Source organism: Zalophus californianus, chromosome 5 (genome assembly GCF_009762305.2).
Source record: "Zalophus californianus isolate mZalCal1 chromosome 5, mZalCal1.pri.v2, whole genome shotgun sequence".
Classification (NCBI taxonomy): domain Eukaryota; kingdom Metazoa; phylum Chordata; class Mammalia; order Carnivora; family Otariidae; genus Zalophus; species Zalophus californianus.
The window spans coordinates 111742354-111752863 of record NC_045599.1 but is presented as its reverse complement, the minus strand read 5'-3'; positions in this window follow the sequence as shown (position 1 = coordinate 111752863).

Genomic DNA, 10510 nt, shown 5'->3' with positions numbered 1-10510 from the left:
ATTTAAGTCACCTCCTCCAGGAACTTTTCCTACCCTCGGCCCCAGGAGATTCTTCCTATCCCCTGAGCTCCTGGAGCAGACCCAAGGAGCAGATAAATGACTGTTGACACTGCCGCTCTCGGAGGCCCACATGTCCCGGGGTGACTTCAACGTCAGCTTATGGTGTGTGTGCATTGTCCTGGAGCATGGAATCTTTTTTTAAAATATGACTCAGAATACTCCCCAAATCAGCTTGGCTTGTCACAACAGGTAACTCATAGGTATCTGGTTTTACTGACAGGTTCCCCCACGATTAAAGGAGCTATATTTTTCTTTTTTTTTTTTTTTAAGATTTTATGTATTTATTTGACAGAGAGCTATCACAGGTAGGCATGGCGGCAGGCAGAAAGAGAGGGAGAAGCAGTCTCCCCACTGAGTAGGGAGCCCGATGCGGGGCTCGATCCCAGGACCCTGGGATCATGACCTGAGCCGAAGGCAGATGCTTAACTGACTGAGCCACCCAGGCGCCCCAAAGGAGCTATATTTTTCTAATAGCAATAGGTCATGCTCATTGTGAGAAATCGGACATACAACTGTAAAGAAAGTGAAAAGCAGCTGTATTCCACCACCTAGTGTAAACACTATTAACATTTAATGGGTTATCCTTTCATATGTGTATAGATATTTACAAAAAACAGGGCGTAGTTTATATGTTTATAACTAGAGTTTTACTTAGCAGTACACCATCGACATCTATTTCATTATATTAGAATGGCTTGATAATATTCCTCTTTGTGGATGTGCCACAATATATTTAGCCAAACACCTATTTAGAGGCCTGGTTTGTTTTCAGTTTTTCAGTAATCTAAACAATGCTGAGATAACCTCTGGCTTCTAGATTATGAGTTTAATATGCAGTTTGAATTTTATCCACAAGGGGGAAGCAGGCTACTGTGAGAAGACAAGCTAAGCTCTAAAAGCAAAAAACAACTAGAAAGTTCTTTGGCATATATAAGCTCACCCCAAGCTTGTGAGGTGGATATTAATATTTTCCCCATTTTCTACATAAGGAAACCGGGTGTGAGGAGAGTAATTCTCACCAACCAGTGAGTGCTGAGGTGGGATTCAAAGCTGTCTTCTGATTCCATTCAGCTTGCTTGCTTCATTTCCCTGCGCTTCCGAAGTTGACAGCAGTAAAACATTCTCCCCACGTTCAGTTCAGTTTTAGGTACTGGGCTGGCACACTACGCAGAAATAAATGGGAGGATCCCTGCCCCTCAGGGGGTCATTATCAGGTGTGAGGACAGACTGATACATAAATAACTGAGTGACTAAATGCCCACCAGAATAGAGAGAGCCCAGGAAGGCAGGAAAGTCACTTTGCAGTGAGAGTAGGAATGGCTTTATGAAAGAGACTTGATAGTTCTAAGAGCTAAGGTTTATTTAGCTTTTACTCTGTAAGAGGCACTGTGCTAAGTGCTTTATATGCATTTATTAGAAGTTCCCCCATATGGGGCACCTGGGTGGCTCAGTCTCAGGTCACCTTCAGCTCAAGTCATGATCTCAGCATCCTGGGATCAAGCCCCACGTTGTTGGGCTCCCTGCTCAGTGGAGAGTCTGCTTCTCCCTCTCCTTCTGCCCCTCTCCCTGCTTTGTGTGCTCTGTCTCTCTCAAATAAATAGAAATCTTTTTTAAAAAAGAAAAAAGTTCCCCCATAGACTTGGAAGGTATTATATCCTTTTTACAGGAGAGAAAATTAATGGTCAGAGAGTTAAGAAACTGGCTACTTGTAGAAGAATGCTAGAATCTACATCCTTCAAGTCAGTTTGACAGGACCTAATAGGGATGGTAGACCTTTAACAGGCAGAGCTCAGAAAGAGACTTTTAGGAGATGAAACGTGGAAACAAAGTCTTGGAGTCAAGAAATACCAGTAAGTTTGCAAATGCAAGGTGATCAATGTGCCTAGAGGGTGAAAGAAGAGGAATCTGAAGAGATCAAAACTAGAAGAAGACTTAACCAGATTGGAGAAGTCTGGGAATAGCAAGCCAAGGAGATCCTACTGGATTTTGTAATCAGGGGGGAACCAACCAAAGAGAATGACATGACCTGTGCTTTATTAAGATGAAGTTATTGCATTGCATAAGGGGACAAGGAGACTAGGTAGGGAAAATCCATAGGATTTGACATCTCATCAGATGTTGGGGAGAGAGAAGGGAAAGCTATGATTAAAGTTCCAGGTTTGGGTAACGGAGAATGTGAACGTGTATTCCAGAGGAGAGGCTGAGGGGAGGGAAAAGGAGATGACGTCACTTTTCTTATGTGAGATTGAGGGACCTGAGGGAGCTCTGGGTGGAGATGCTCACTGAGGAGCTGGAAGTAGGAAGCTGGTGCTTTAGTTATGGTACCTGGGAATCACAAGAGATTGCCCCAGGAACTGGCTAGGGAGAATTTATACTTAAGATTCAGCAGGGAATGTTCATACCCTGATAACCTGTAATCCCACTTTTTAATTATTTAGTTAATAATTATTTAATTTAATTTAAATTAATTAATAATAATTTAATTAATTTAATAATTTAATTAAATTATTATTTTATTATTAATTTAATTTAATTCCAGATTTCTGTCGTACAGAAACAAAATCACCTGTGACAAGATGTGTGAAGGATGTTCAGGCAGCATTGGCTGTCACAGCAAAAGGATGCGTGAGGGGAGGAGTGAGCAAATAAACCATAAAATGTCGACATTGTGTAGGGGTTAATAATCCAGTAGATTTAAAATGCTTACATGGACAGATTTCTAAAACACACAGTGGACGAGGAAGGCAAATTGTAGCACAATAATAATGTGTCATGAAAAAAATAAAGGAGAAAAGTGCCAAACAAATAAACAAAAAAATGCTGTCACGTACGTATTTTAAGTGATGGGTGTGGGTACACAGAGAAAATTCCGGAAGGAAAAACAGACTGCTAACTATGCTAGAGGAGAAGAGTTGTGACAAAAATGGAAAGCAGAAGGGGTGGAATGGGATTTCAGCCTTGGTTATCAAGTTTTAATTTTACAAGGGGAATGTAATCATGTATTATGTGAATGAAAATTCTCAAACTATTAAAAACAATCTATAGGTCCAATGGGAATAAGAGAGAATGGAAGAGACAGGGACATACTCCAAGACTCAAGGTAAGCAATATTAATGGGAACACTGTGAGAAGTTTTTGGAAGTGCAGGGGGGCGGGGGTGGGGGGAGGGGTATCCTCTGCACTCACCAGCTCTGCAGCCACAACCAGCAGGATGAGCCCTGTGAGCTTAGCTAGTTTTCAACAGCTTTCAATTATAGCCAAGCCCTGTGTCCTTGAAAGGTCACCATGTCCTACCACTTGCCTTGGAACAAGATGGTGTTTTTCTGTTCTAAGTTCTAAATGTCCTAAGACATTTCATCCAGTTCTTGTGTTTGGACATACCCTCCTTTCCCAGAAATTCCACAGGGTTCTTGGTGTTCTCATTCCAGTCTTTCAGACTATGAAAACCTAGTCAATACCTGCCATGTCTCTTGTCCCCGCTTCAAAAATATTCCCATTCCAGGTCACTTGCCGTGGGAGGTTTTTAATGGAATTTCTCAAGGGACACCCGGCATGGATGTAGCTAACACTGATTGAGCACATGGAGGTGCCATGCATGGTGCTAAACTTCATATACGTATCTCATTTAATCCTTCCAACAACCTAGTGGGTGAGTACTATTATAACCCTCATTTCTGGGATGCCTGGGTGGCTCAGTGGGTTCAGCATCTGCCTTCGGCTCAGGTCATGATCCCAGAGTCCTGGGATTGAGCCCCACATTGGGCTCCCTACTCAGCAGGGAGTCTGCTTCTCCCTCTGCCCCTCCCCCCCCGCTCGTTCTCTTTCTTTCTCTCTCTCTCTCTCTCTCTCTCTCGCAAAAATAAGTAAAAATCTTAAAAAAATAATAACCCTCATTTCAGCTGAGACCTGGTGTGTGGTGGTAAGCGTGTGGTGCGTGAGTGTGTGTGTGTGTGTCTCCTTGTGTTAGTTTGTCCTAAGGGATTAAGTAGGGGGAGTGGTAATTGGGGAGGCATGAGGGACTGGACTGGAAACAAATTCTCAACTGTTCAGGGGGTTTCAGCTCGCCAAGTGCCTTTATAACCACCATTTCATTTGATTTCACCATTAGTGCTCTAATGATGGTGGTCATTAGGAAAAATAATGAGATGAGTCAAACTTTAATTCCTTTGAAGTGGCAGCCATTGGGTCAAGGGTTTTTTGGGCCCATTAACCCACCATGCAGCCTTGGACAATTCTGCAAGGGGGTGGATGTAGACAGAATATGTGCTCTCTGTGGCTTCTTTTGACCCTGCTCTTTAAGGATCATTAAGTTTCCAGCAGCCGCTCCTCCCAGTCTGGACACTCTTGGCCAGGCACCCCCTGCTCTCCAAGCCCGCCCATCCCAGGAGATAAAGCTAAGTGGTAGAGGGGCCAGTTTCCTGGGGTTAATAAACAGGCTGTTTATAGCCAGGAGCAGTCACGAGGCAGGAACAGGCAGGCTGGAAGGTCATGCTCCTTCTGAATGTTGAGATTTCTCATAAACATCCCCGTCAGCCTTCTGGGTTGCAAGGACAACTCTGGGCCCATTGCCCTTGCCTGGCAGAGCGCCAGGGCCCCCACACCTTACCCCCTTCTTCTTTCTCCCTGCCATGGCTCTCCTCCTCTTCCCTTTCTCTCCTCTTACCCCCTTCTGTCACCCTTCTTCCATAATGGAGAGACGATCCATTTCCATACTAGACACATTTAATAACTTTGGGCAGGTAATTCATCCCTCAGAGTCTCAGTTTCCTCCCTTGTAAAATGCGGGTAATAACGGGGCTCTCCTCAAAGAATATCGGAGAAGGTGCCTAGCACTGTGTTTAGCACACACAAGGGGTATTTAAAACATGTTTGCCTTTCCCTTCTCCCCCTCCACTGCATCCCTTCTCCTTAATCCTGGTCCCCGCCCATGTTGTTTACATTTGAGTTTGGAGAATGGGATGGACCTTACTTAGGTAGATAAATAAATGAATGAGATCATGTAAAATTGTGCAAAGTAATAAAGGAGTAACAAAACAAAGTGATGTGGGGAAGGAGGCTGCTTCTGTCTGCTGTCCTCAGGATAGAGTCCAAGGTCATCAAAGCCCATCTCCATCTGCCTTTGTTTACCTCTCCAGTCTTACCTCTCCTCACTTTTCACCTTGAGCTCTCTGCTTTAGCCATGAAGAACACAGAGTATCAAAGCTGGAAGAGGCCAGTCAGCCTTTGAGCCAGTGGTTCCTTCGGCTCCTGGCTCCACACTCTCTCCTGTGTCTCACTCACCATGAAGGAGTCCTCCTACTCCTTCCCAGATTACTAGTTACTTCTCCCTGGAAGTCAGCCCTGCAGCCACCGAGCTGAGTTCGGTTTCTCACTCTGTATTGCTACTTTCCCCTGTAAGAGTATCCATCACCCTGCACAGCCGGCTTATGGTCACCTCCCTTCCCAACTGTGAGCCTCTTGAGGGCAGGAATCACTCCTTATTCACTCTGAGTCCCTGAATCCTCAGCAGTTGGGACAGTGCATAGCTCCTGGTAAGTGCTTAATAGACACCTGGTGCTTGGCTTAGTAATTTTAAGAGCTCAGTAATATGAGGAAAAGGCACTGACAAGGCATGGCTCTAGAGAGAAAGAATGAATTGGAAAGGAAAAAAACCTCCTCAGTTCTTGTTGAAGTTCATGTTCTAGTGTCCTTCGGCTCCAACACTCTATCAGAGCCCTCTAAAAGGCTTACTGAGCAAGCAGGGCAGAAGGCGTTGACCCCATTTAACACCTCCCAGGGGAGGGTCGTGCCCAAGAGGGGTGAATCTGCTTAGGCTGAAGTTACCCAGGCAGGTAGTGTTAGAGTATGCCTGAATAAGGTTAGGGCCCTAGAGTCTTCTGCCCAACCTCTTCACCTTGCGGGGGATGTGCACGGGCTAGGTAATATGCAGACTCTGAACTACCCGTGTCCTAGCATTTCAAATCAAATTAGCCATTTGAGAGTGACAAGAGCCACGGAGGAGGAGACCATATGATTTACCCACAGTCCCCCCTCGCCCTATAACCCAACCCAGATTCTCCTAGGCACCACCCCATTTGTCCTCATGGACTCCTCCCGGGGTTCAGTTCATGAGAAGCTGCACCCTCTTAGACTGACCAGGATGGACAAAACCCCAGAGCTCTAATTTCCTCATTTCTGAATTGGAGGAACTGCGAAGATCAGAGAGAAGGGACTAGTCTTTGGCACATACTGAGAAAGGACCAGGACTCCAGAGTGTCACTCCCAAACCTTCTCAGGTAGACTTCACAAGCCCCCTTGACATGAACCTTCTGAGTTGGGGAAGGGGCAGGGATAAGCTACTTACCCCATCTTGTTGTTCTGCTCTGGAGTTTACCAGTTCCTTCCAGTCCTCATTGGTTTTGTGCATTGTTAGTTAACCCACAGGAAGTAGGATGTGGGTTGTTCACTGGTAAGTGATTATTTTTGAAGGTTATTACTGCTCTTCCAGCACTAGAGTTTCTCCCAGCCCAACAATAACATAGAAAGGATGGAGGTGGGTGGGGTGAAGCCAGCAGAGACATAGGTAGGGCTCCCTACTACTAAGAAATGGGAAAAAGAATTTGGGGTTCTAGCAACATATAAGGGCATCCAAGAGAATGGAAGGGGCATTTTGGCCGAAAGCTTGCAACTGCATTTAGCCTAGGTGTCACCCTTATAGATGCTTGTATTTGCTGTGGGACCTTAAACAAATCACTCAAACTCTCAAGATAAGAGGGTTGAATGAGATAGTCTCTAAGAGGGGCTCTTCCCCTTTTTATAAGTCTCCCACTAAACAGGCTTTGGAGCAAATAGGAGTCATTCACTTCATGTCAGGTAAACTCAACAAACCTGGTCAAATTTGCCAGGCCAGGTCCTGGTGAAGTTTAATTGAGAGATCTGCAGAAAAGAGTAAACATAGCAGGACTGCTATGCTTAGAAAGATCTGCTTGCATGGTTGGCCCTTGGTTGGCTTTGGGAACTTCAGTTTCAGGAGAATTTCTACCATTCCCAGAATTGGTAAGTGTGGGTCACTGTGCCCAAACTGTTGATACAAACAATGTGGTTTATGCTGAACACCTGCTCTCCTTCTGGGAGTCTGGAACTTTGGTACATGCAAAACAGCGGATGCCTACAAGGCTAGCCCCTAGGAAAAGCCCTGGGCACTGAGTCTCTGATGAGCCTTCCTGGCATTTAACATTTTACATGTGTTGTCACAGTTCGTTGCTAGAGGAATTAGGCACATCCTGTGTAACTCAACTGGGAGAGGATTCTTGGAAGCTTGTTCCTGGTTTCCTCCAGACCTTGTCCCATGCACCTTTTCCCTTTGCTGATTTTGCTTTGTGAGCTTTCTCTATAATAATTCATAGCATGAGTATGACTATATGCTGAGATCTATAAGTCCTTGTGACCGTCCAATAGAAATATAACATCAGTTGCCTATGTAATTTAAAGTTTTCTAGCAGTCACATTTTAAAATGTGAAAAGAAACAAGTGAAATTAATTTCAAGAATATATTTTCAAGGGGTACCTAGGTGACTCAGTCAGTTAAGTGTCTGCCTTCTGCTCAGGTCATGATCCCAGGGTCCTGGGATTGAGCCCCACATTGGGCTCCTTGCTCAGTGGGAAGCCTGTGTTTCCCTCTCCCCCTGCTGCTCCCCCTGCTTGTGCTCTCTCTCTCTCTCACTCTCTCTGTCAAATAAATAAAATCTTTAAAAATATATATATTTTTTTCAGGGTGCCTGGGTGGCTCATTCGGTTGAGCGTCTGACTCTTGATTTTGGCTTGGGTCATGATCTCAGGGTTGTGGATCAATCCCCACATTGGACTCTGCGCTCAGCGTGGAGTCTGCTTGTCCCTCTCCCTCTGCGCCTCCCACCACTTGCGGGCTCTCTCTCTCTTTCCCTCTCTCTCTCTTTCTCTCTAGCTCTAAAGTAAATAAATAGTCTTTTTTAAAAAAATAATATGTTTTCTTTAACCCAATATATAAAATATGAACATTTCAACATGTAATGATATAAACATTTATTGGGATATTTTACATTCTTTTTTTTCATACTAAGTCTTCAAAAACCAGTGTGTATTTTATACTGGTAGCACATCTCAATTTGGACTAGCCACATTCCAAGTGCTCACTAGCCATACCTGGCTCGTAGCTGCCATGTTGGACAACACAGGCTTAGAGATTAATGGCAAGGGGGGCCATTAATCTCTAAGGGCTCTGGAGACAGAACATCTGGGTCAGAATTCTGGTTCTACCATCTACCAACTGCATGGCCTTAAACAAAATTACTTAACCTCTCTATGTATCAGTTTCTTTATCTGCAAAATGGGGATAATAATGTTAGCTACTTCATGAGGTTGCAGGGATTTTTCAAAAAGTTAATAAATCTAAAACAATACCTGGGGCATGTAGGATGTTGGGTGAATGCTGGCTGTTACTCTTATTGTCCAACACTTTTGCCCTTGAGATCAGCTCGTCCAACTCCTCATTCCATAGATGAGGAAACTAAGGCCCCGAGTTTGAAAGGCCCTGGTTTCAAAAGTCGAGGCTCTAGCTACATCTCCTCTTGATGGACTCCCTGTCTCCTGGCTGACTCTGAGATTTTGTCAGCCAATTAGTCAGAAAACCAGCAGCAACAGGCCATACCTGGATTCTGCAATCTCTTCTTGATTGCAAAACAGGGCTACTGTTTGAAATTGGCACTGAGGTGATGGGGGCTGGGCCTCCCCTCTCTTGCCCCCATCTTGACCCATCAGTTGGGCTGGCTGACCCCATCGTCAAGTCCAGTGCCTACTCAGCAGTGATAAGGCTGGCTTCCATTGTTCTGGCTTTTTATAGCCCTTCTTGTTTATTAACTCATGTTCTGTCTTCCTCAAAGACACAGAGCATCAGCACTTTTTTTAAAAACCTTCTTTAAGTCATCTGTAGTCCCTACCTACACACCAAACGGGTAAGTAGTAAGCTCCCTGTGTATGTCTCCAAAAAAAAATGGTGAAGAGGGCACTGGGTGCCCACTTGTCTGGGGCTCTGTAGAGCACATTCTCGGGCTGGAAGCATAACTGGCTTCTGATTCCTCTGCAGCGTCTGTCTCTGCCCTTCCTTTCCTGAAAGCCAATGCAAATCATCTACTCTCCTGTGATAAGCTCACTTCGCATCACTCACATGTCTCAGATCTTCCTAGCTGCTAGAATCCGACCAATTTTGTGGGCTCAAATTGTTAGCACGTGCTGACCTGAAGCTCTGCTTATTCTAGATGCTAAATAGTGTTTTGACATTTAATATTTACTGAGCATCTACTATATATTAAGCCCTGTGCAAAGTTTTGGGAATGAAGCCTTTGTGGACCTTGTGATTTGGTGTAGAAAGTAAACAAGAAATGATGATAAAGGACAACAAAGGGTTGATATAGAAAGTATCAGATATTCTAGGAACAATACTGAAGCAAGGGGACCTTAACAGAAGTGGAGACCTGAAACATGGTGGAAGTGAACCAGTTAGGGAGAGAATGTGGAGTGCTCCAGGCGGAGGGAACAGCCGAGACAAAACCTGGAGGTAAGAGAGAATGGTATGTTGGAAGAACGAGAAAAAGGCCCGGTACAGCTGGGCTAGAGACAATGAGAAGAGTGTGGCTGGACTTTGAGGACATTGTCTAAAGCACTAAGGAATTTGGACTTCAACCTGAGGCCAAGAGGAAACAGCCTGGTGGAGAATAACATCTTTCAAAACATAGGGTTCTGGGAACAAATCAACTAACTGAGCTCAAAAGGTGGGCAGTGAAAAGACTGGGGCATACTATTTCCATGTTTGTCTTCATGTTCTTGGTGCAAAGGCTCAGCCCTCTTGAAAGTAGCGTGTAGGCGGTCCGCAGTCCCCGCCATGCTTCCCTGACCCCCAGTGGTCCCCCCACCCCGTCCGTGAAGCCAGTGGTCATGAGTTTCTTGCAGACACGCTTTCCTTAGACCCTTCTGGAACTGTAGAGCCGCAGAGACCATCGCCAAGAGACTGCCAAAGACTCCTGATTAACAGTTGGACCAGTTGAGGCCCAGAGAAGGAAAGTAACTTGTGTGTGGCCCCACAATAAGCCTCAGGCTTCTGACTCCCTCTTATTTCCCCCAAAGAAACTGAACACCAGGGCTGGGACTAGGATGAGGCAAGCCAGGCACCTAGGGTGCAAAATTGAAGGAGGCTCTCACTCTCGGGTGCCAGTTGAGCACTTGCAAGACCCTAGGTGCCCACTGGCCTCCTACTCCTGGCTCTGTGGGACACACCTTGAGGACAGAGATTGCAACTTCCGGAAAATTCTCTGACATCTCTCATGGTGTTTACATGGTGCCAGGCACATATCTGGAGGGTCACTAGATGCCTACTGAGGATAATAAACAATGGATTTCTGACAAACTGATAGGTGTACAGACATTTGTATCTTTGGGT